General features: G+C 54.0%; 1 protein-coding gene across 1 annotated transcript in view; it reads right to left on the bottom strand.

The window, feature by feature from the left end:
- The window catches only part of FAM222A (family with sequence similarity 222 member A), a 55868-nt gene extending 44086 nt beyond the window's left edge, over positions 1-11782 (bottom strand). The window contains exon 1 of the mRNA XM_010379447.2: positions 10732-11782. The gene's annotated coding sequence lies outside the window, so the exon portion shown is untranslated. The remainder of the gene's footprint in view (positions 1-10731) is intronic.
- Between the last annotated feature and the right edge of the window lie 14670 nt (positions 11783-26452).

Below are 26452 nucleotides of genomic sequence, written 5' to 3' on the forward strand. Positions count from 1 at the left end.
GATTGGCATTAATTGTGAGCGTTTACAAAGCATAACTCGGCGCCTGACATTTGCTTCAAGCGAACGTTTCCTTCTAATAGTTTTAATGATTACAATGGGAGCTGGTGATCACTACAGGCAGGGAATGGGCTGCCTGGTGCCTGGCCTGGTCTCACCTAGGTCCCAGGAAAGGGGGATGTTTCCTGGGTCCCACTTTCCCCTGCTACCTGCTGCAAGAGGGCTGTGCAAGGTGCCCAGCCTTGGGCACTGGAACCCCCGCTCCGGGCCTGGCTGCCGGCACACACAGTTGGTAAGGCACACGGGGAACCCACAGGGTGCAGACCCAGGGGAGGGAGAGAAGGAAAGAGCAAGCAGGACTTGGCTGGCCTGGCTCTAAGGCTGGAGTACCTCGGTTTCCTCATCTGTAAAATGGGGGTAGGAAGTGCCCCACAAATGCTGGCTGCTATTTTCTTGCTGTGTAACCTCGGCTAAGCTCTGGGCCAGACTCTCCTCACTTGAGGGACAGGGATTTGGCCAGCTGGAGTTGCTCAGCCCAGGGTTCCAGTCCCAGCTCTGGCCTCTTTTCAGCTGCCTTGGGAGAGTCCCTCAATCTCTCTGAGCCTCAGTTTCCCCCACCTGTAGAATGGAGTTCATCATTCCCATAGATCACAGGGTGGTTTCCAGATGCCAACGAGAAAGGGAATACAAATACTGAATTCCTGGCAAGCCAAGTGTCTGTGTCTCATTTCCTCTCTGGAAAGTCCTCCAAATACCTCCCTCATGCATTCCTTCACTCACTCGTTCATTCATTCAACATTGGGTGTCCCGATTAGAAACTTGGGAAGACATTAGTGTGCAAAGCAAAGGATCCCTACCCCCATCTCATAAGGGAAGAGAGATAACAAGCAGAGAAGCACTTTACATCCAGCACCCCCATTTTACAGAGGGAGAAACTGAGGCACAGAGAGGGAGGACCGACAGTGTGAAGTGACCCAGCTGGGATGGGGTGGCATAGGAATCGAACCCTGGCAGGTTGCTTCAGGTGAGTCCTCTCAGAAGCTCACACAGGCCCTGGGGGAAGCCTCATCTGAGGGCCTGAGGAGGCGGGCTGCTGGCGCCCAATGTCCTTTCCATCTTGGGTGGCATTCATCTGCAGAGCCAGGCTGGGCACCAGGGCAAGAGGCACCTCTGGGAAGAAGGGAGTCTGTGAGGCCTGGTCAGCCCCATCCTCCTGGAGTTGCGTTTCTTGGGTAGAAAGGGGACAGGAGGTGCCTCGTCCTTGGGGTCCCGTGACATGGCTCTTTCACATGTTTCCATGAACACTGTGCAGTGCCCATTGCACACCAAGCCCTGTCTCACAGGCCATGCATACAGCGTCAGCCAGGTAGCTGGAAAAGGCCAGGACCTGGTACTTGAACCGTGGCACGGCACGTGCCAAGGCCCAGAGCTGCGAGAGATCTCAGTGGGTTCAGGAGCTGCCAGCAGTTTGCTGAGGCTGTCCCAGCCTCTCTGCAGTCAGATCTCAACTTCTAGGTGGGTCCCCTGGGATCCTCTCATCTCTGCCCTATCTGGCCTTGCCAGGACCACCCTGCAGGAAGCCCCTGGGGATGGGTCGCAGCTCTGTACTTGGTTCCAGCCAGAAAAACCTTGGCAATTGTTTCTTTTGGAGTTAGTTTGTGGGGTGGGGAGAAAAAAAAAGGGGAATTTTTTTTCTCTTTTGCATATGGTGGCACAGATGGGCCCATGATCCATAAAAACTGTTTGCAATTAAACTCCCACTTTGCATGGCTGGATTTGTCAGTTGTCTGAACCGGGAGTGGGGAGCTCCACACTGACAGGAAGACAGGACGCGGGATAGGGCGGGGCAAGAATTCAGCAGGAGGGGCGGAGGCCCAGGACCCTGCCTGGGCTTGGGGCCCGGGCTGATGGGGCGTCACAGCAGCCCTGCCAGCTCCCTCTCCGGGCATCCCCCAGCCTTCGCCAGGAGTGGGAGCACAGCCAGGCAGCTGGGGTGGGGTTTGGCAGGGCTTCCCTGCCCAGTAGGGACTTGGCCAGTGCTGGGTGCCCTGACTGCAGGGGTAATGATGGTGGAGAAAAAGGAGCTAATCACCAGTATGCCCCCGCCAGGGACTGGGCCTGGGACCCAGGACAGGAGGAGGGTGGCTGGGTGGGGCAAGCCATAATGGGGGTTTGGTGGGCAAAGTGCAATGGCAGATTCAAGACTGAGGTGCCAGAACCTCTGGTCTAGTTGGCAGAAAGAATCTACAGTGGTGCCAAGAAGTGCTGCCAAGGGCCAAAACTGGCTCCTTCCTCATCCCCAGGGAAACTGACCTGGCCTCCTTATGACCCTTTGAAAGCAGGTAGGGAAATCAAGGCAGGTACTAAGAATATCTCAAGGGCCTGTGCTTCTCCTGCCCAACCCATGGGCTGTCTGCATTTGGGAACGTTTTCAGAGGGCTTCCAGAATGGAGGCTAGGGGACTGCACTCCCACCCACCCACCCCAGGCTCAAAATGCCAGCTTGCCACCCCTGCTGCTACCCTGGGATGCCTGCATGTTTGGGTTAACAAATGCATCATTTGGCTTTGGGAAATCCTGAGATTGCTAATAATTGTTCCCTGATGAAAAGAAATAAGGCCCTGATACCCCCTTCCCCCGCTCCCTCCAAGCTGGGAAAGAAAAGTCATAAAAATAGCTTGTTATCTCACCTATTGAGGCTCCGACTGGATGTTACTGCTAATTGGGTATAACATCCTTGTCTTGTTCTCTCAGAAGCTAAATCAAGAAAGCGCCACTGCTGTGAACTAATTATATCTCCGGCCTGCAGCCTGCAGCTTGTCTCTCCCTTTATTGAGTTAAAAAATGGTCACGAGCCTTCATCTTTCATGCCCCCAGCGCTGGGCCCACACTGCCTGCCAGGCCTGGCTCGAAAGGTGCAGACAGCCCAGCAGGAAGGTCTAGGAGGGTCCTGGGGACAGGCAGCATGGTAGGAGAGTGGTGAAAGGGAAGCCCTGTCCCAGGTACCTGCCTGGCCCCCTCTTCTGCCCCTCACTGCCAGGCCTGGTGTTCAACTCTGCCTGGAGAGGGGGACTCTGGTCTCTCCCCACCCTGCAGCTGGGCCCCTGGAGAGGTCAGGAGCATTTCAGTCCGTGGAGTATTCATTCATTTATTCATTCAATCAATACTTCTTGGATGCCTACCTACTGTGCACTAGGCACTGTTCTAGGCCAACGCTTCTAGTAGACTGAAGGTAGCCCCCTCAAGCAACCTCACCCGGGGTTCACAGAGCTGTTGAATAAGTACTCTTACATGGGACCTCACTGTTACTCTGCTCAAAAAGCTGCCAGAGCTCCCTACTATGGGAAGGCAAAGTCCAAACATCAAGGCCAGCCCTGGCTCCTTCCACAGTCCTCTCTCTCCACATTCTGGCCACATCTGCGTACACACTGCTCGCTTAGTAAACACTCTCTCCTGTCTGCCTCTGAGCTGCCTCTCATGCTGTTCCCTCCACCCTGAAGTTCACCCTTTCTGGCTCTGCCTGTCAGAAGCCCACCAGCCTTTAAAGCCTCCAAATAAATGACATCTTTTCTGGGAGGGCTTCCCTGTCTGCCTGCCACCCACAGTCCTGTCCCAGGCTGTGAACTTTGAGACCTGGGTCTGAATGCCAGCTCGACTACCCAACAAGTGTATGACCCTACTCTGCTTAGCTGAGCCAAGCCTCAGTTCCCTCATCTCTAAAATGGGTTAAGAATTTTCCCTGGAGATGCGGGGAGGCTTGCTGCAGGTGTTCTGCAGAATGATGAATGAGAGAGTGCCCAGGAAGGACTTAGCTCTCAGGAGGAACTCAATATATGCTGTTATCATCCAGACTGTCAGTGCTCAGAATCTGCACGGATGAACACAAGTGGGAGTTAGAAGAGGGTAACAGACCCTCCCACCTAAAAGGCTCTTGGGGCTTAAGAACAACCTGAATACACAGAGATCCCCCAGAATCCCTCGCTGTCCCCCTGGTCCTCTGAGCCACATGGAGATGGACCAGAGGCACCCTGAGCTCATTGAGGCCAGGCAGGCAACTGGTTTCAGCTCACAGGCCCTGCTGATTGATTGGCGCTGCCTGCCCAGAGCCCTGGAAGGAACCCAAGGTCAGGGGAAGAACTCAGCAGGGGAAGAGGGCAGCAATTGATTGGCAATGTCTGCCAAGGGCACAGCGGTGTAAGGCAAGCCAGGCCTGCCACAGATTTGCCATCCTTGACATTTATGAAGGACGCGGCTGAGTCTGGGTTGGGAGAGGTGGGGGAAGGTGACCTGCTGAAGGTTATAAAGCTCATAAAGGAGACAGCTGGCCCAGAACAGGGTCCCCTCAGCCCCTGCCCAAGGATCCTACCATGCCCAATACCCTTACAGGCAGTGAAGAGGCAAAAGCTTGTGTGGATAATGAAGGGGGTTCTGTGGGCCTGCCATGTGGCCCAGGGCTGCTGCTTTACATCGTCAAGGCTAAGTTTCTTCATTCACATGACAGGGATAAAAACACCTTTCAGAGAGGGATATGAGGATTAAATGAGAGAACAAAATGCCAAAGCAGGAAGCTCAGTCTGGCACACAGCAGATACCAGTGTCCTGTGATTCTCATAATAGGCAAAAGTGTTCAATTACAAGTGCCACCTCCTCCAGGGAGCCCTCCCTGGCTACTCCAGCCAGAAGTAATTGTTTCCACCCCTGATTTCCTTTAAGAGACTGGAGGTGGCCCAGGGCAGGGCCCACGTCTGGCTTGTTCACTGCTGTGCCCCCCTGCCCCTGGCACAGTGCCCACACACTGTGAATTCCTCCATTGTGGCGATTAACCCGCATGCACTTGTTGGGTGGCTGAGCTAGTGTGCTTGAGCCTCTCCCTTGGTACACGCCACCTTTCAGGGCAACTGGGACTTGTTCATCTTCACGTCCCCAGCACCTGGCAGGGAGCCTGGCCTGGAGCAGTGAAGCTCTCTGAATGAACGGATGGATAAAGAGCAAAAATAGCAGTTCCTGTTTACTGCCCATTGGCTATCAGTTACTGCCAAGTATCACAGCTGCCCTCTAAGGTGGTCCCTTGGCCCATCACAGATGAAGAGACGGAGATCTGCAGATGTCGAAGGGCAGGGCCAAGCTCTGCATTCAGGCCTGGGGACTTCATGCCGGGAGGCCCTGCCACCTCTGCCTCCCCCAGTGCCAAGCTCAGGCCTGGACTCTGTGAGGCAGCTGCCCATGCCCTGGCAGCGAATCCTGGAGCAGACAGCTGGTGGCTGGACCTCCCTCCTCCTCCAAGGGAGGCCCCCCTCCCCACAGACTCTGGGTCATTAAGTTCTGCATCATTAAGTCCCCATCCCCGGGAGCCTGTTCACAGCCAGTCTCAGCCTCACCCCCTGACCTCCCAGGCCTTTGTCCCCTGTGCCCTGTGCACAATAGCAGGGGCTCCCAGGGCCCCAAACAGCTGCTGTGGCTGGGACGCTGGCTTGCTGTGGGGCCAGGACTGGCCCCGGCCTATACTCAAGCCCAGCCCACCCAGCTCTGAGGGGCTCAGCTAAACCCCGGCAAGCACTCTGCACATGCAAGCTCACCCCACCCACAAGCCCATGAGAAAGCTGTTGTGACTCTCCTGAACAAAAGAGGAAACTGAGGCCCAGAGGGGTAAAATGATTTCTCTGAGGACACAGCCAGTGGGAGTGCAGGAGCTCTCTCTCACCGGGTTTCAGCCCAGGTCTGCAACTCCCAAGCTCTCTGCTGGCCTCTAAGGCACCAGGATCTTACCTGGCCCCTGCCTCTCAGATGCCTTCACTGGCCTCCCTCTTTCTCTGGGCCTCATGGCACCCTTAGCCTAGCACCCAATGCCCCTGCACACCCTCCTAGTTTATCTTCCTTTCACCTCCACCATCTCATAAGCTCCCCCTGCCATTCCTGCTCATGCTCCCGGGTCTCCAAACTCCATCTGCCGGAGACACCCCCATTTACTGAATGCTAGGCAGAGCCACTCAGTCCTTAGGGCACAGAGCACAGCCCCCTTTGTCAGGAAGCCCTCCAGGACCAGCTGCAGGTTTTCCCTCCTCCAGCCCTGCTCTGGGCCTGTCTAGAATTCAAGTTAACTGCAGACTCATCTTACTCCCTCTAGAGGCTGTGGGCCGTCTGATTCCTTATCACTTAGCCACTGGGACGGGGGCTACAGAGTGTCCTGGCTCAGTCTTTACCTAATGCCTGGCTTTACCGAATGGAACCACGAGGGGGTGGGAAGAGGAGGGAAGCTGGAACCCCGCCTCTGCCTTCCCATCTCTGGCTGCCAAGGAACCTCATACTTCTGCCACTCCCTGGCTGTGTGATCTCGGGCAGCAAAGTATAATACCTTCTCTGGGCCCCTGCTTCTCTGCAACATGGGGATGGTATCAGCACGTGCATTTCTTAGGGTTAGGATGTAGACTCTAGAAGGTACTAGACTGGTGACCTGTATCCAGGCATGATTACATGATTCCTGACTGTGGCCACTGGAGTGGCCAGGGCATGAGTTTGGGGTCAGAGAGACCCAGATGGCGGTTGCATATTGGCTGTGTGGTCTGGGCAGGTCGCCCCTTCCCCAGGGCCTCCGTTTCCCTAACTCTGAAGTGGCACTAACTCTGCCCACAGGAATGCAAGTCCCCCATCACAGAGACCCCATCTTTTGTTTGACGCATGCAGTAGGTACTCAGATATTTCTCAACTAAGCAATCAGGGGTCCAGGTGGAAGGAATCCATCCCTCTTCCCAGCCTCCACCCTCTCCAGAATCCCCCTCCAGAATCCCCCTCCCCACATCCAGCCCGTGCAGACTAAAATAGTCATTAGGCAGATTTCAAAAGATGTCAGTAGCTTATAATTATAGTCGACATCCTTCTGAGATAAAAGTGATTACCTTGGATGCAAATCACTTAGCAACCAATCAGGGCGGCGGGCGGCGCCCGCGGAGGTGACCGGCCGGCACCGCAGCCCTCCTCCCGCGGCCCGCAACGCACAGGCAGAGAAAGCGCACAATAGCTCTTGACACGCAAATGGGTTAACACAATAAAGGCGGCTCCGGCCGCTGCTGGGGGAGAGCAGCAATTCCCGGCCCGCGGGAGGTAATAAAGCGGCCCTTTTGTGAGCGCCTCCTCGTTCTCACCCCCGCCCCAGCCCAGAGGAATCGCCGCCTGATTGAATTACGGTTCATGAATATGAGCTGCTTCGCTGGCTTCCTCCGGTTTGTGAGGGATGGGAAGGCAGAGGGGGCCGGAGGGAGGTTGGGGAGGGACCCCTGGCCAAGTCCCAGCCCCCGCAGAAGCTCAGAAAGGAGCCACGAGTGCTCACCGGGTGGATGGGTGGGGGCTTCAGTGGACAGAGGAGCCCCTGGCAGACGCAGCTGGTAGGGTTCCGGCCTCTCCCTGCAAATGGGGTCTTCAACCCTTGGCTCCAAGGGACTGAGTCATTCAAGGCTCCCTTCTGAGGAGGAGGTTAACAGTAGCCATGACAACTTGCGTTTATTGAGTGCTTACTGTATACTGAGTGCTGTGCTAGGCCCTCCCTGAATCCTCACCAGACCCTGCGCAGTGAGTGCTATGGTCGCTCCTTCTCACAGATGAGTAAACTGAGGCTCAGAGAGGCAAAGGTACTCACCCGAGGTCACACAGCCTGCAAGCGGTGGGCTGAGAGTACGATCCAGGCCCAACCCACGCCAGAGCCTGGCACCTAATCAGGAGCCACTGCCCAACACCAGGGCGCCTCAAGTTTCTCATCAAGGGGGTTCAGCAGCCCAGCCCAGTTCTGGTTTAGTCCAGAGCAGCCCTAAGGCTCAGAAGGGACAAGGGATGGACGGCTTACAGGAATTAGACAAGTGAGAAGGATTAGTGGGGGTGGGGGTAGGGCCAACCTTGAGAGAGGAGACTGCTCCTAGAACTGAGGTGACCTCTTCCACGCTTACAGGAAGGGATGTCCGGGGTTACTGTCCTTGTCAAGGGAGATCACTGGATCCTCTGCCCTGCTTAAACCTTCCCCATCCACCTAAGGCTCCTCTTTCCCCATCAGGCACGAGGGCCCACACACATCACTGGCTGCTCTGGGGCCACTCCTGCCACCCAGAACAGTCTTCTCACTCGTGTCTGGCACATTCCTATTTGTCCTCTTCGCGACTCATGTGGCACCTCTCCTCTAGGGCTTCCTGACCCTCAGGCTGGGTCAGGAACCTCATCTACTAAAATCTGCCCTTGCCCCGTCTACATCCCAAGAAGGTCCCTGGGGTGGCCAGGGGCAGCCTCACCATCTCCCTCCTAGCAAGCCCAGAAGGGCAGATGACAAGGAGTGAGTTTCAAGCCACACCTTCCTTCCCCTAGTGCTGGAGAAAGGAGTCCTGGAGGTGAGGGAAGCAGATAGACCACAAGGCCGGGCGGAAGTTGTTACTCTGCTCAATGCTGACCTGTAGGTCATAGGAAAAGAGGATTCAAATCTGCCTTTCAGTGTGGACAAAGCATCTTGGTGGGGCCAGACTCCCCCTCCATGGCTGATAGCCTCTGATGCCTGCAGGGACCCCTGTCCAATAAGTAGGGGTGTCCCCCAGCCCCCATGGGAGGAGGTGGTAAGACCCAAAGACTCTGGAGCCAGGAGAGCAATTCAGGGCCGAACCTCTGCAGCTGCCTGGCTGATCACCTGTAGCCCATCACTTCCTCTGTTTAAGCCTCAGTTTATTTATCTATAAAATGGGCCACAGCATATGAGCCACTCCAAGGAGTAACTGAGATCGTGTAAAACGCCTGGCATATAGGGAGATGCTGAGAAAGCTGGCACTCCCTCCTGCTCATCGTCTGGCACGCTGATTGCCAAGCCCAGGGAGATGAGGGAAGGGAACAGAAGGAATTGCCCAATTCTGACAGCCTTTCCCTCTGCCTTGGCTGTGGAAGTGTAAATACTCGGCGGAGGGCCTCCAACTGCCTGTGTTTGTGAATCTCTGGCGCGCACTCCGAGTTTGTTTCTAAACTGGGAAGCTTCGAGAGGCAGCGCAAACAGCCCTTCTGCCCACCTCTCCCGGCTCTCCCCCAATCTGCTGTTGCTCCTCTGTCCTTGGAAGCTTGTGTGTTTAACGACACCATTTCAGCTGGAAATACCATCTCCCTGCCAAGCCCCCAAAAGCAGCTCCACCGATATTTATTGACCTGTTAATCTAGCTAGAGAGCCTGGTAGAAGAGCAGGGAAAATGCTCGCTGCAGAGACTGGGGCCTGGCTTCTCCTAATGATCCGAACACACACTTTCTCTGCTCTTACCCCGCCCCACGCTGCTGAAGCAACGACACAGTTTTCGAACCTTTTCCTAGAAATGTGATCACAGCAGTTTCACCAGCATCCGACACTGGCAGTAATTGCGGGAAGGGACCTAGACGAATCCCAGAACCAGCAGCAGGATGCTGGCTGGGAGTTCTCTGGGCCTTTGCAGGGAACAGGGCCAGTACTGGGGTGTGTGTCGCTTGGGGGGTGCCCTGGCAGAGACACAGTTTATTCAGACCTTGGTACTGATGGGCCTCACTTGCCCGCCATTCACTTAAGCAGCCTCACAATATGCTTGTTGAAATCCTCTCAAATACCAGAAGGAGCAGTGGGCAGTCAGGAGTTCCAGGTTGGCCAAGGCCCCTCACCTTGGGATAGAACAGCATGAGGAGCCCCTGGACTAGAGGATGCAGCAGGCAGCAGCTCCTCTGCACCTTCCCTGGCTCGGGAAGGGGCACCCACATTTTCCCGAGCAGAAGTAGCCTGTTGGAGGGCCGGAGACCCACACCTCTCTGGGGACCCTGGGAACTTCAGCCTGCCGGCTGGGTACACGGTGGGGTTCAGGGAGGTCTCTTCTACAGCATCTCTTTTCAAAACAGAAAGTTGCTCTGTCTGGGAGGCCTGAGCCCCCAGGCACTGCCAGGCTACATGGGCAAAGCTCTGAACACCTGTCCTTGGGGGGAGGAGCATCAACAGGGACAGCTGGCACTGCCTCCCTCCCCCACCTCATGGGGCGCTAAGGATTTAGGTCAGAGGACTGCAGTGATGGGGGTGGGGGGAGTCTGCCTTCACCCCTCCATTACGCAAAGGCATCCCCTGGTTACCACGACCCTGGCCCCTGTGGCCTTGGGTCAAGGCAAGTGGTGTTGCCATGGCAACCCCGGTGACATCAGAAACTGAGCCTTGACGTCACGTCACGTCGTGCCCCTACTGGGGAACCTACCGTCCCTGCGAGTTATTTGTGGGAACGTAATTTGAGCAAGTGCTCTGCTAAGGTCTAGCCCCATGGGGCACAAGCCTCAAACGTGGCCACCTGCGTTTCTGGAACCCCCAAACCCCCCTCTGAGGTGTTTTCCCTTGAAGATCTCAGACGCTGCTCGGGAGACCCTCAACGTTTTCCCATCCGGGGTGCCCCCCACCCCCCAGCCCTTCCAAGACACTGGAGTTCCCGGGGAATTTTCGGATGACAGAGCCGCTATCTTTGTTAGCTTTACGGGTGGGGTGACCTTTCCTCTCTGGCAACCAACCCGCCCAGGGCCCCGCGGAATCCGAACGGGTCCCCAACCTCCACTCCCGTCGGCTGGCCGGTCTGAACAAGTTGTGTTTGGAGGGAGAAACGGGGCAGGGAAGGGTTATCGCTGCTTCAGGACCCCCAACAGCCTAGGACCCCTTCTGTCCAATCCCGGCTGCCCGGACGCCAGAGGGTGCCCCCAGCTCCAGCGCAGAACCCCGCCCCGCACAACTCACCGGATCAGCCAGGCCGTCGAAGGGCACCAGGTCTCAGCTACCACGACGCTCCGCTCGGCGGGTCGCAGCCATGCAGGAGTGGCAGAGGCTGCCTGAGGAAGCCCCCCTTGGGGGCCGATGCCTCTCTCCGGGTGGGAAGGGGCGCTGTCGGTGAGGGCTATCCGGGCGCCAGCCCCGGCCGTCCGAAGTCGGGTGGGGGGAGAGGGGCTCCGCTCAGCAGGGGTCACGCCCGCCCCGGACGGGGGCCGCGCGGGCTCTCAGGCGACGCATCCTCGCCGGGGCCCGTAATCGCCGCGTCCGGCGGGCGGCGCTGCGCCTCCCCTCGGGGCCCCGCTCAAGGCTGCAGCTCGGCCCGCGCCGCTCCCAGGGCGCCCTCTCCGCCCGCGCTGGCAGCCCGGCGGCCGCGGCCCCTTTCGCCAGCCCCAGCTGCAGCCTCTCTTTGTTGCTTCCTCTCGCTCGCCCGCCCGCCCGCGGCTTGCAGCCCCCGTTCGCCCCGAGGTGGGGGGAATGTCTCCTCCAGGGGTTGCACGCACCCGCAGCGGCCCCGGCTCCTCGCCGGACATACACCGGCCCCCGCAGGTTGCAAAGAGCAGCGGCGAGAATGCACCGGCCCCTCCTCCTCCTGCACTGAGCCCCGGGTGTTGGGGGAGGGGAAGCCGGCGAGCAGCGGCGGCGGCAGCGGGCGACGCAAGCTCGGATGCAGCCTCGGGGGCCTCGGCGCTGAGAAACAGCCGATCCCAGTGGCGCAGGGCGGACACGGGGACGGCCCGGGGGGCTGTGCACCGGGTGTGCGAGCTCGCGAGCCGCAGCAGGGGCCGCGCGCGCTGGGCTCTCACGCGCCCATGGCCCCGGGCGGCGCGCGGGGGCTCCCGGGGCCGCAGCCTCGCGCCGCCTGGCGCGCGCCGGCGCCTCGCCTCGTCTCAGGCCCGGGTGCCGCGCGCCGCGTCCCACAGGCGGGCCCGGTTGTCTGCCTCCCCCGGCCGGCGCGCGCAGCCTCTCCGCGGAGCCGCCGGCCCAGCAGTCCTGCCCGCTGCTCTGCTCCGGCCCGACTGACAGGCGCGAGAGCCGGCTGCAGCCCCCGCGTCTCGCCCCCCGCCCGCCCCCCGCGGCCCAGCCCAATCAGCGGCGGCTGAGAGGCGGTTACCAGGGTGACGCGGCGCCGCGTCCTGCGGGGGGCGGAGCCGGGGGCCGCCACGCGCGCTTTTCGCGGCAAAATTCAAAGACCGGTAGGGCGGCTCTCCAACCTCCTCCCCCAAGCAGGGACGCGGCGGAATCTGCCTCGCGAGGACTGCAACTCCCGGCACGCTGCGCGCCGGCGCCGGGTGGAGGGGCTCCGACTGGGGGCGCAGGGCATGCTGGTTTTTGTAGTCTCTGTGTCGAGGAACTAGGGGTGGCAAAACCAGTGTCATTTATTGATCACGTATTTGGGACAAGGCACTGTATAAGTGCATTATCGGCATTATTTCATTTAGTCTTGGCAACAATCAACGCCATGAGGAATTTGTTAAAAATAACAAGAATTGTAGTTAATACTTATGTAGCAAAGTACCTAACCCTCACAACACCGTGTGAGTGGGTATTATTACCACCCCCATTTTACAGATGAGAAAAGTGATGTGGTAGGTACTATTATTATACTTCCAACTTACGGAGGAAACTGAGGTTAGGAGATGTGAAGTGACACAGTCCTGGATGTTTTTGTCCTAAGGCATATTTTTGGCAGCGATGTGTTTTTGGCATCACAGTTGTGATCTGTGGAGCGCTAACTATATAACCCAGCACGTCGCTGAGCAATTTGCAAGCTACACCTTCTCAGCTACACAGCGCTGAGCAATTTGCAAGACGTACCACAGGAGACAGGCACTAGCCTACTCCCCCACTTAATATATAAGGAAACTGAGGCAGAGTTTCACATCAACCTGGGGTTCACATATGAATCTATCAAACTATAGTGTGCTTTGCCTTTCACTTTTAAAGAAGTTTCCTGGGTTCTCACAGTCCATGGGGCGGCCGGTCTAGCAGTCTCATTTACAGATGGGGAAATTGAGTCCTGGGTGGGGCAGTTCCCTCAGTTGCCATGTGTCCATCACACAGCAATGTAGGAAGCTAGCTTTCTGGGATGATAACAAAGATCCCCACAGAAATGCAGAGCAGCAGCCAGATCCCTCATCCCTCAGGCTATGCCTGTGTGATACCTGGAGTCCCACAGAAACTGGGTGGGATTCCAGCCCTGCCCTTGCTGCTTGTTGGTCTTGGCCATTTACCTTCACGGGTATGCGCTTCAGTTTCTTGTCTGTGAAATGGGGGGCATCATAATTCCTACCTTACAGGTAGTTTTGAGGGCAAAATGAATTCTTGCGTGTAAAGGACTCAAAACACACATTAAGTGCTCAATAAATGCCCGCTGTACTCACCCTTTGGAGACCCTGGGGTGTGTATCCAGCGGACGGGCTGATTATAGACGGGCCCTACCCTACTTCCAGGAGCCAACCCACCCCGCCGGGAGAGGCGCCGGCGGCAGACCTCCAGGGCCGGCCCAACTAGGCCACCCGCCGCCTTATCTAGGGCAGGAGCTCGCCCTGTTTCAGGCCGCTGAGCGGCTGCTCCGCGCGCCGTTCCCAGCAGCTCCGCTCTATTTCTCCGCGGCCGCCCCCATCTCCTCCCCTTCCCTCCCCAGGTTGAAGGTGGGGGTGGGGATTTACCTGGAAATGTGATACGCCGCCAGCTGCTTCCCGCTCGGGCCAGCAGCCAGGGCTGCGGGGACGTCAGGGAGGGCGGCCGGGGCGACTGGATGGGTGGACCCAGGGTGTGGACAGGTGGGGAGACCAGACTTCAGCTGAGGACAGGGCGAGGGACAGTAACAACCAAACCCTGGGACGTGAGAGAGATCGCGAAGAGGAGGAGAAGGCAAGCAGGTCGCACCACAGCCTGTCCAAATTTGGTATTTTTTTCATTGTAGGTCACCATGACTTCACACCTACTGTGTATCAGGCTTGTGCTCATTGCTATTTATGTCATATAACTCCTTTTACCCTCGCAGAAACCCTATACGGTATAGACAATCACTGTGCACATCCTACAGCAGAGGAAGGCCACGTGACTTACCCAAGGTCACACAAATGACAGAACCAAAGTCCAAAGCCCTGACCTTGATTTATTGCACCTTGTGGCAGCCACTGTTTGACCGTGAGGGGAGTTTCTTCTCTTCTCTGGACCTCAGTTTCCTCTGCCATGAAATGCAGGGTAGGACCCAAACCCCAGCCCTATCAATCAGACTCTCCTCGGTAGGACAGCAGTTTCCAAAGTTCCTGTGTGATTCCTGATACAGCCAGGGCTGACAACCCCAGGTAGAGAAGATCTCAAAAGACCCCTCCCTCTCTGAAGCTCTGTGAGTCCCTGATGTGTTCATGGTGGAATTTCCGACAGCAGCAAGCTCCAAGGCAGCTGTCCAGCTGGAGAGGTCAGAGACTTCCAGGTGCCTGTCACTCCCCTCTAGGCAGGTGAATGCCCGGTAAGATGCTCTGCCCCGCTCCCCACACTCCCAGTGCCCCCCTCCCCCATATGCCCATCTCCCTGAGGTCAGACCCTCGTGCCTTTGCTCTTGGTCGACTCCAATAACTGCGTTATGTGATTGGAGACAGTGTCAAGATGGATTTGCCACGGTCCATAAAACCACCAGGCAGGCCAGCCCCGGAACACTGGCTCTGGCCAGGGGTCCAAGAGGCCCTGAGGGGACAGGGCGCAGAGGGCATCTCATCCCTCACTGTTCTTGTTTGCCTCCGGCACACCAACCTTTCTGAAATACCTGCATATCCTTGCACGTGCCTCTGTCACCTCCAGGTCATTGCTTATGCTGTCCCTTCTACCTAGAATGCCCTCCCTCCAGGTAGCTAACTCTTGCTCCTCCTTCAGAGTTCAGCCAGAGTGCTGCCTCCTCCAGGAAGCCTTCCCTGACTACCCTGCTCCAGGCTGGCGCACTTCCCTCTTCACAGATGTGTCCAGTGTGTGTTATAATGGCCCACTTCTTTGTCAGGCTTCCCACTGGCCTGGGGGCTTTTCCAGGGCAAAGGCTGCATTCAGACCGTTTTATTCCTAGCACAGGCCTGACAGAGAGTCAACACTCAATGAAGGTCTGTTGACTTAATCTCTGAATCACTGAATGAATGTGACCCAAGTTTTTGTTTTGTTTTGTTTTCATGTACAGGGATAGAATGAAGAGGAGAAGGGAGTGGAGTCAGGCTGACTGGGCTACTAACCATATGACTCAGCCGCTCTGTGCCTCAGTTTCCCCCATCTTTGAAGTGGGATTTATTGCCATTTCAATTAATCAAGGCATCACTCAAGGGGCCCAGAGCCTGGAACTTTTGTTCCCACCCTCCCGTGTATGTAAGGTTAGTTTTGCTCTTCTCTGTTTTGTTTTGTTTTGTTTGTTTGTTTGTTTGTTTAGAGACAGTCTCACTCTGTCACCAGGCTGGAGTGCAGTGGCACCATCATAGTTCACTGCAACCTTGAACTCCTGGGCTCAAGCGATCCTCCCACCTTAGCTTCCTGAGTATCTAGGACTGCAAGGTGCACGCCCCCATGCCCAATTAATTTTTAAATTTGTTGAAGAGATGGGCTCTTGCTATTTTGCCCAGAATGGTCTCAAACTCCTGGGCTCAAGTGATCCTCCCACCTCAGCCTCCAAAAGTGCTGGGATTATAGACATGAGCAACCCGGCCCGTCCTTGCCTTGCCCTTCTCTGGTCTCACGCACTGAAGCCTGAGCGTTCCCCCTTTAAGTCTGCTGATTCCCTCTTTCATTCAACATTTTCTAAGTACCTGCCCTGTCCTTGACACTGGGAATTCAGCAGTGACTCAGACCAAGACATAGGCCTCTTGGAGCTCAGGTTTCATGGGGCCCAGAGAAGGCAACTAACAGGCGTCATCAAGGGTACCAGTAGAGGGGACAACCCGGAGCAGGCACCTGACTCAGCGGAGTGCCAGTGATGGTAAAAAGGCAAGTCAGCTACCCTGGGAAAAATGGGTAGGAGGTAGCCAAGGGCAGAGGTGAGGGAAGAGCGTCGCCGGCAGAGGGAACAACCAATGCAAAGGCCTAGTGTTCCAGGTGAGGGAGCTGTGAGCACCCCAAGAGCAGAGGTGGGTGAGGGGTGAGCAGGCAGAGATGGGGCATTTATCCGGGCAGAGGGGGCAGGCCTGCTCCAGCCTCCCACCCCACCCCCAGTTGCCTTACCTGCCCTCATTGCTGTGATCTAGGCCAGAGCCCGGAGGGAGCCGAGCCCCCATTGGTGCATGCCACGTAGGTTTTTCAGAGATAATTTAATCAGAGCTATTAATAAGCAGAAAAGAAAGAGCTCTTTATGCTCCTCCTGGAGAAAAGGGGAAAGAAGAAACACGTGTAACCTTGTTATTCACCCAGCCCCGCCCCCCAGTACCTGCGTCTCTCTCTCTGGGGCAGGCCTAGTGGGGCAAGGAGGAGGGGGCGAGCCATGTGTAGGGCTGAGGAGGTCCAGGTGGCCTCAGGAACCGAATGCTGCCAAGCTCCCTGGCTACACCCCACCCTCAGTCCCTTCTGGCCACTTTAGTCTCCTCTTAGTTACTTGAAGGTGCCAAACTATTTCCCACTTCAAGGCCTTGACCCAAGCCATTCCTTCTGCCTGGAACATTCTTTCTTTTGCTCTCTGGTTTGTTCTCATACTTCCAGCCTCAGCTTAAATGTCACCTCCTCGGGTAAGCCCTCCCTGACTACCTGATCTGAAGTTATTTTTCCCAGAACACCTCCCTTTTGTTTTGCTTTCCCTCTCCCCAGTTCTTACTGCTGTTGGCAGCTCTCTGAGCACTTGCAGGATGATGTTTATTTTCTTATTTTTTATTTTATTTTTGAGGCAGACTCTGTTGCACAGGCTGAAGTGCAGTGGTATGATCTTGGCTCACTGAAACCTCTGCCTCCCAGGTTCAAGCGATTCTCCTGCCTCAGCCTCCTGAGTAGCTGCAATTATAGGCGTGAGCCACCATACCTGGCTAATTTTTGTATTTTCTTATTTTTCCAGGAGAGACAGGGTTTCACCACGTTAGACAGGCTGGTCTTGAACTCCTGACCTCAAGTGATCCGCCTGCCTCGGCCTCCCTAAGTGCTGGGATTACAGGCATGAGCCACCACGCCCAGCCTGGTTGATGTTTTTTTTCTGTTTCCCTATCTAGACTCAGCTCTGGGAGGGGAGAGACTGTCATTTCTTCACCACTGTGTCCTCAGCACCTTGCATAGTCACTGGCACATAGTAGGATCTAGGTCATTATTTGTGGACGGAGTTGGAGAAGGTTCAGAGGGATTGGTTGCAGGGGAATTGGGATAGGAACCAGGAGGTGGTAGGGGGTCCCTTCCACCTGGGAGACCCCCTCAGAGGATCAAGAACCATTAAATGTCCCCCTTGTTTCACCAATGGGGACCAGGGGGCCCAGAGAGGGGAGGGCACTTGCCCAAAGTCATGCAAGTTTGGGCCAGAGGTGGGATTTGAACCCAGAGCCCTTTCAGGGCATCTGGTTCCACATGAGTCTCATCTCAAACACTTGCTCTGTGTTGAGGAGGGGTCTGAGGTCTCGCCCAGGCTCAAAAGGGAAAGATTGCGGTGCTGCCGTGGATTAGTGATGTCTGCCATGAGTCTGGGGCTGGATGTTGGGCTATTCCTGATAGCATGGGGGCTATTCCCGCGTTTGTGCTTTTAAGTTTGAAAGAGCACTGAGCTGGGAGTTAAGAGACTTGGTTCCTTCAGTCGGCACCGCCATCTTATCACGTGACCCCTCAGATAAGAGAGCCAACTTCCCTGGGCCTCGGTGTCCTTATCTAAAAGATTACCCCAGCCCTGCCTGAATCAAGGACTGTAATGATGGAAGGGTGCGGTGGTTCACGTCTGTAAACCCAGCACTTTGGGAGGCTGAGGCAGGCGGATCACTTGAGGCCAGGAGTTCTAGACCAGCCTGACCAACATGGCAAAACCCCATCTCTGCTAAAACTACAAAAATTAGCCAGGTATGCAATGAGAAAATGGATATAACATTTCCTCGAGCCTAATGTGTTCTACAAATATAATCAATGATTATTATTTTAAAATATATTGACAACAATAATCTATGAAGGCCCCATTGTGGACCAGGCATTACCCCAGGTGCTTTGCATACATGATCTGTTAACTTTGCAACACGCCCATGAAGAGGAACTGATGGCTTGTGTTACAGATGCAGATTCTGAGGCTGAGGTCACTGGCCTTGCTGAAGGTCACGCAGAGCTCCTAAGTGGGTGGAGCCAATATCTGAACCCTGGTCGGTTTGTTCACCATAGAGGGTTTCTGACTTAGCTGCGGTCCTTACCAGACGGGAAATAGTGATTGGAGGCAAGGTTGGCCCCCGCCATTCCCCTCCAAGGCTCTTTCTGTCCTCTGGCCAGCCGGGCTTGGTTCTCCCAGGCTCTGAGTGGCAGGGAGATTTCCAGGGGATTAAACCCAGCCAGCCCCGCCTCCCCTCCAACCTGGAAAGGCCAGTAGGCTCTCCCAGGTCCTCCTAAGCCCTCCTGGCAGATTTCCTTTTGTACAAAAAGTTATTGACTTATCAAGGTTAAAATACATTCAGCACAGGCCAATAAAACAGGGATACCGCCGCATCCCGGCTGCCATGTGCAGCCTGGTTTTCATGGCAACAGGCCCTCTTCTGCACATTAAACGGTTCAGTTGTGCAAAGTTCAGGCGTTACATAAACAGGGAGTTAACAACAGCAGTAGAAATCAATGTCTGGCAAGGCATGGCCCAGAGAGATAGCATTGATTGGACCCTTCGTCATCAATAGGCTGGGCCCCAGCTTCTTGCCCAGCTGCACTGGGCTCCCTCCCGCAGCCCCAGACCTGGGCTCAGACCCAGGGAGCTCCAGGAAGGTTCTCCCGCCCTTGCCACAGAGCCCCTTTCTGGCTGGGATCCAGGAGTTAGAGGATCTACTAAACTGCCTGGAGTTGTTCTGTAAACCATTGTCGCTCAGAGATGCCACTCCATGTCCTTAAAATATGTTCTCGCCATTGTTAATGGAGCCAGTGTCTCATTGCCTTTTAAACCATCTTTGTAACAAGGAACAATCCTGCTGCCTTTATGTTCAGTATAAAAACCAGTGATACATCAAGATGTGCCCCAGGTCAAATAGGCTGAAATATGAAACCAAACTGGCTGTGTGACCTCAGGTAAGTTGCTTCACCTCTCTGATCCTCAGCTTCCTATTCTCTAAAAAGGCAAGAATGACAGCACCAACCTCGTGGGGCTGTAAGGGAGGAGAAGATGAAGAGATGCATATGGAGTCCCTAGCTTGGGCCTGAGGAATGGCTTTTGTCAGGAAACCTACCCTCTGTGTGTCTTCACCCTGGTTCCAGCAGACACCCTGATGATGCAGAAAAAAGCAAGGAACTAGGAAGTGATATTTGGGTTCAAATCCAGCGCCATCACTAGCTGTGTGACCTTAGGCAAGTTACTTCACCACTCTGAACCTTGGCATCCATTCCCTGATCTATCTATATGTTGTTGCTTATTCTTTTTTTTATCTCAACATTCTCTCATATAAAATGGGGAAAATTCTCTTGCAAGAGTGAAGGAAAAAATTCAATGAGTTCAACCACATGAACATGCTGGGCGCATGGAAAATGCCCAGTAAAGATTTACTGAATCAAATCCTTCCTTCAGTGTTCCAATGTCAGATCCACCCACCCTTGCAAAATGGAAAATCTCATGGGCTTTCTCTCAGGAAAGGGCTGGCTAAGGGGAAATAATTATCTGTTTCACTTATTGGAAGGCTCTAAAGTCAGGGACTTGGTCTTTTTCATCTCTGTATTAATGAACTATGTATCTATGCATGATACATACATACGTACTATCATCTATGTATGAACTGTGAGCAAGTGTGATATAAGAATTGGTTGTGACGCCAGGTGCGGTGGCTCACACCTGTTATCCCAGCAGTTTGGGAGGCTGAGGCAGGAGGATCGCTTGAGCCCAGGAATTGGACGTAAGCCTGGGCAATGTGGTGAAACCCTGTGTCTACAAAGAATACAAAAATTAGTCAGGCATGGCAGGCATGGTGGTGCGCACCTGGAGTCCCATCTACTCTGGAGGCTGAGGCAGGAGAATTGCTTCAGCCTGGGAAGTGGAAGCTGCAGTGAGCCAAGATTGTGCCACTGCACCCCAGGCTAATCAATAGAGCAAGACCCAGTGTCCAAAAAGAAAAAAAAAAAAAGTGATTTTGCCCCTTTTCCACCAACTTTCTCTTGTGCCCCGTGGCAGAAGATCGACTCTTCCAAAGGAGGGCAGGGCTAAAAGATGGATGGAGCCTGGATCCCTGAATCACTTGTGGATGAAAGCTGCCCACCTGTTGATCAATGACAATGACATAAGCTTTGAAACTGTTGCATAATATAGACTGCTTACATGCCTGTGTCTGTTGCAGCCGCTGGTGTTGCCATCACGAAGTCACAGGGTTTCCCAAAAAGAACTCAAACTCCTCACTATAGCCCTCTCTGAGTCATGAAATCTTGCAGGGCTGGGAGGGTGCCCTTATTTGATAAATCAAATACAGTAAAATATTAGTGGTAGACACCAGGTGGTAGATATTAAAGTGTTCATGGTAAATGTCTTTCAACTTTGCTGTATGTTTGAATTTTTTCATAATAAAATGCTTGAAAAAAATCTGATCTTGTATTTTCAAAACACTTCTAGGAGTCTTAGGGTTTTAGGAAGATGACTCAGGGACCTCTAGTTGGTGAAAGTGGTAGGCAGAGGTGGTGGAAAAGATAAAGCTCTGGAATCTGCACTCCAGCCTCTACACTGCCAACTTCAACTAGAGCATGTTCAATTTTAATCTGAAGTCAGAGACCTGGTCTTTTTCATCTTTGTATGGTCAAGGCTTGGCACAGAGCCCAGGTATACAGCAAGAGCTCAATATGTGCTTGTTGAACAAAGTTGAACTCTTCTGGAGAGATGGCTAGGTCCCCTCTGACCTGGCATGGGTGGCATGAAGACAGGGGGATAAATCCCTTTTCAAATTGGGGTTCAGTGTTTTTACAGTTTCAACAATAAAGGTTTGAAAACTTCTAGTTCAATCCTCTCATGTCATCACTGGGGAAACTGAGGCTCAGAGAGGGGAAGAGATTAGCCACAGTGGTCCAGTGGCTGCTCATCAAACTCAAACTCAGGTTTCCTGGTCCATGGGACAGTTTCTTTCTCGAAGTTTCCGGGGAGACTCCACCCTGGGGGCTACTGAGAGTGAAGGAACGAGGGTTGGGCACAAGTTTGAACTCCCCTAACCCATGCCTACCAGTCAGAGCCCTCTGCTTTTGGCTGTCTTATACATTGGGTATCATGGTATTTGACCAAAGGGACCTGTGGTTGGGGAGTGGCTATTTTTTTTTTTTTTCAGAGGGAGTCTTACTCTGTTGCCCAGGCTGGAGTGCAATGGTGTGATCTTGACTCGCTGTAACCTCTGCCTCCCGGGTTCAAGTAATTCTCCTGCCTCAGCCTCCTGAGTAGCTGGGATTACAGGCACCTGCCACCATGCCCAGCTGATTTTTGTGTTTTTAGTAGAGACGAGGTTTCACCAGGTTGTCCAGGCTGGTCTTGAACTCCTGACCTCAGGTGATCTGCCCACCTTAGCCTCCCAAAGTACTGGGATTACAGGCATGAGCCACCGCTCCTGGCCCTGGGGAGTGGCTATTTGAGAGGTGATGGGAGGACAATGGAGAGGACTCAGTGAGCCAACAGTATCCTCGGGTGGGACCCTTCCCCCCTCCTCCATCCCAGCACCATCCCCTCCTCTGGAGCTGCAGTGGGAAGATGAATGGGAGGAGGCAGGACTGGGACAGACCATGCAGGAATGATGGATTTGGACCCCAACCAGAAGCCCCCAGGGTCATCTGGGACCATGAACAGAGGTGAGAGCTCACCCATGCAGGGCAAGTGGTTCAGCAAAGGACAGGAACGAGGAGTCAGCTCAGGGTTCTGAGAGTTAGTGATGGTCTTAGGGTTGGCATGTACCCTAAGCCTGGCACTCCTCTAATACTAGCTGCATCCTTCCTTCATTCAGCAACTCTAGTGTGCCAGGTGCTAGACTGGAGATTCTAGGATAAACGGGCACTGCTCCTGCACCCAGGGGCTCAAAGTGCAGGCAGGGAGAGAGCAGATGGGAAAAGAAGAGTAGCGCCACCCCCACCCCTTGAAAATAACCAGCCATGTGACCTTGGGCAGGTCCCGTCACCCTTCTGAGCCTCAGTTTCCCCATCTAGAAGATGAGAATAATTACAGTTCCAAACTGATCATGTGCGTGATGAATTTGGCACAGAGCTTAGCATGGAGAAAGGATGGCTTTCTTCCCCTAACTTCCAATTACAAGAGAAGGGAAGGGTCTCTTTACCCCATCTGGACTGTTTCAGGTGAGGCAGAGGTATGGATTTTTTTTCTTTCCTTAAGACAGGGTCTGGCTCTGTCACCCAGGCTGGAGTGCAGCAGTGTGATCTCGGCTCACTGTGACCTCCACCTCTCGGGCTCAAGAGATCCTCCCATTTTAGCATCCTGAGTAGCTGGGGTTATAGGTGTGCACCACCATGTCCAGCTAATTTTTGTATTTTTAGTAGAGACGGGGTTTCACCATGTTGGCCAGTCTGGTCTCCAACTCCCAAACTCAAGTGATCCGCCCACCTTGGCTTTCCAAAGTGCTAGGATTACAGGCATGAGCCACCACACCTGGCCTTAGAGACATGGATTTGAATCCTTGCCCCACTTATTAGCTGTGTGACCTTCCTCTCTCTGGGCCTTGGATCTGAATAATAATAAGAAGAAGAACTGCTTTGTCCAATGGTTATGATGCTGTAGTAAGTTAAAATATGAACGTGCTTAGAATAGTGCCTGGCCCACAGCTAACACTCAGTGAATGTTAACCTTTGTTGTTAGTGCTACAATGGACACTGAGCCTGCAATAGCAATAATAACACCTACAATAGCAATAATAACAACATCAGTATTGGCCTAGTGCTAGATGAGGACTTGTAGACCATCTAAACTGGTCTGGTGCCTGGGTGCCAACTCTGACCCATCAGGAGGGAATACCTGGAGCATTGGCTTGGGTTGTTTTGCTATTTCATCTGGGCTCAGTGAGAATGGTGCTGCAACTGATTAGCAATGTCTGCTGTGGGCAAGGAAGGGGAAAGTTAGGGAAGCCATGCTATTGATTAGCCATTCCTGATGCTGGTCCAAGCCCTCTCCTTTTACAGATGAGGAAACTCAGAGAAGGAAGAGGGCAGCTCAGAGGAAGCTCAGAGAAGGACGAAGGCCTGCTTAAGGCCACACAGGCAGTTAGAGACAAGGCTCTTGAGACCGCCTCTGCAATTCCTTGCTGGGCCCTGGTCTATGTCATTTAATCCTGCAGAGAAGAGTCATTATTTCTCCATTACATTTCCCAGTCTGTTTTCTGGAAGGAAGTTAATTGATTTAAACTTTTCCAGGATGATTCTCCCTCCTCCTGCCCTCCCCTGGGCCCCCGATTCTATTATTGCTCTGCCTCACGGAAATAAGGAGGTGGCATCTGGGAGAGCAAGCACGGTCTCCAGGCAGGGCCTCCACATGGGCATGGAGTGGCGAATGTGGGCTCTGCCTGAGGCTGGGTCTTCTGGGCACCTTCATGTATAATGACAATAACTACCAGGACTCAAGTGTATGGAGTTGGGTTACCATCAAGAGTAGCTACCATAGCCTGGAGGGTTCACTGGCTCTTCGCATCCCCCCAGTTTGCAGAAGGGGAAACAGAAGCATAGAAAGAGTTCCAGAGCTGGTATTCAAAGCCAAGACTGGCTGGCTCCAACTTTCTCATGCTTTTATTTATTTTTAAATTTTATTTTATAAAGACAGAGTCTTGCTATGTTGCCCAGGCTGGTTTCAAACTCTTGGATTCAAGCAATCCTCCCACCTTGGCCTCCCAAAGCACAGGGATTACAGGTGTGAGCCACTAGGCCCAGCCCAAATTCCAGATTCTTTACTATTCATAATCACTGCCTCCTTGGCTCTGTCAAAATCTGATCGCCCCAAATGCTGTATTCACATTCTCACCCCAGACCCGCAAAGCTGGCTGAATGGTGATCTTTGGCACTGTTTGACAATGAAGAAACTGAGGTCCAAAGTAGGGGAGTGATGGATCCTGAGTCCCACCACAAGTGGAACCAAGGCCCTGTCCTTTGGCACCACGAGGAAGAAGAAGGGCAAGAGGGGCTCAGAGCAGGGCTGGACGCAGCAGCTCCGGCAGCCCTATTCATCTTCTGAGCCGAAATATTTATTTACGCACCCCATTTAATCAGGATATGCCGTAATTAGCAGAGATTTGTGCCTCCTGCCCATGGTGTTATTTATTTCGGGTTCCAGGCACTTTCCTGGCTGAGTGTGTGCTGGGCCTGGATTTCAATCAGATGGGGCCACGGCAGAGCTGTCCCTGGGGACCCCACAGCAGCAGTGCCCGCCTCTGAATGACAAATGAGCCCACAGACAGCAGAAATGCTGCCCAGCTGCTCTGGGGGGCTGGTGTGCATGGGGTGTGGAAGGGGGTATACTCACCAATCCCAGGACCTTGTCACAGAGAAACTCCCCCTCTCCCAGTGCCAGACAATAGCCTGGCATTTCCCAGCCCCAGGGAGAAACATGCAAGAGAGATGGCACCACACAGACCACACTGAAGTCCTGCTTTTAGAATCTAAGAGTGGAAGGGACTTAGGAAGGACCCCTGTTCCGATTTCTGTCCCAGGATTGGTTTATATTTCCTCATCTCTCATTGGGGGACATGTTCTTCTGTTCACGCTCCCCACGGGGCTGGGAAGTTCCTTTTGTGTCTAACTTTAGTTAAGGTAAAAGCTTTGCAACTCTGGTCCCCAGGTGATCCCACGAATGACACCTCTGTTGTTGTCCAGAGAAGGCAGAGGAAACTGGAAGGGTGGTGATGGTGGGAAAGGGCTTGGCTTGATATCGGAGGGAATGAAGGAGAAATGAGTGTTAACCTTTGTGGAGGCCTATTCTGTGCTAAGCCCTTTATACGTGTTTGGGGGAGTTTCTTCTCAGCCTCTTGGTGCCTCTGTTTGCTCAGGTGTAAAATGAGGATAATAGGAAGCCCTATCTCCTAAGATTGCTGTGAGGACTAAAAGAGTTAATGCATGCAGAACCCCTGAAAAGCAGCCAGCATGTAGTAAGTGCTCAATAATCGTGCACTATTGGCTTGGCCCGGTGGCTCACGCCTGTAATCCCAGAACTTTGGGTAGGCCAAGACGGGTGGATCACCTGAGGTCAGGAGTTCGAGACCAGTCTGGACAACATGGGGAAACCCCATCTCTACTAAAAGTACAAAAATAAGCCGGGCGTGGTGACGTGTGCCTGTAATCCCAGCTACTTGAGGCTGAGGCAGGAGAATTGCTTGAACCTGGGAGGCGGAGGCTGCAGTGATCCAAGATCACTCCACTGCACTCCATCCTGGGCAACAGAGCAAGACTCCATCTCAATAATAATAATAATAAGAAGAATAAGAATAAGAATAATTGTGCAGTATTGTTATTATTTGGTGGTAAATTCTTACACTATCCTGGCAAGTCAGATTCATACCATTTTACAGATGAGGAAACTGAGGCTCAGGAAGGGCTAGTATTGCCCATGAGGTGGGCTTCATCATTCTTATCTCCCAGAAGGAAGAACTGAGGCAGTCCTCCCTCTCTCTGGGATGTCTTGTCTGGAAAGGGGGCACATAGGTACTGACCTCACAAGGTAACTTGGGAATTGGGGAGAGCAACTATGAGTGGCATCCAGTGTGGGTTGGCAGGTAGAGGTGCCCAGTCTGGTGTTAGAAGCCCATCCTTTGGCCACAGAGGAGCTAGCTCCCAATGTGCATTTCCTGAGTCATGAAATGATCCTAAGGAAGGAGAATAAAGCAGCCACAGTTTGCTGGGGTCTGCTGGCAATTAGGCCAGAAGCCTTTGGGGAGATCTCATTGTCCCTGCCCTAGTTGGAACAGGGTTTGTAGCTGTGCCTCCCCCAGGGACCACTGCTTCCAGGCCACCTGCCCTAATGAGGTCAGTGGGAGCAGTGGCTATAACAGGTGTGGGGTGGGGACTGTCCAGGGGAGTCAGCCACTTGGGTCTCATTTTGCAGATGAGAAAACTAAGGCTTAACGAGGGGCGATGACTTGCCCAGGTGCAGACTGTAAGCCCCGGAGGCTCTGAGAGAGCCCCAGATAATCAGCTCCTGGGCCAGGTGCAGTGGCTCACACCTGTCATCCCAGCACTTTGGGAAACCAAAGCAGGAAGATTGCTTGAGCCCAGGAGTTCAAGACCAGCATGGACCATCTAGCAAACCCCGTCTCTACAAAAATTATAAAAAAAAATTTAGCTGGGGGCTGGGCACGGTGGCTCACGCCTGTAATTGCAGCACTTTGGGAGACCAAGGTGGGCAGATCACCTGAGCTCAGGAGTTTGAGGCCAGCCTGGCCAACATGGTGAAACCTCGTCTCTGCTAAAAACATAAAATTGGCTGGGTCTGGTGGTGGGCACCTGTAGTTACAGCTACTTGGGAGGGTGAGACAGCAGAACTGCTTGAACCTGGGAGGCGAAGGTTGCAGTGAGCCGAGATCGCGGCACTGCACTCCAGCCTGGGCGACAGAACAAGACTCCATCACAAAACAAA

This window comes from Rhinopithecus roxellana, chromosome 10 (genome assembly GCF_007565055.1).
Source record: "Rhinopithecus roxellana isolate Shanxi Qingling chromosome 10, ASM756505v1, whole genome shotgun sequence".
NCBI classification, from domain to species: Eukaryota; Metazoa; Chordata; class Mammalia; order Primates; family Cercopithecidae; genus Rhinopithecus; species Rhinopithecus roxellana.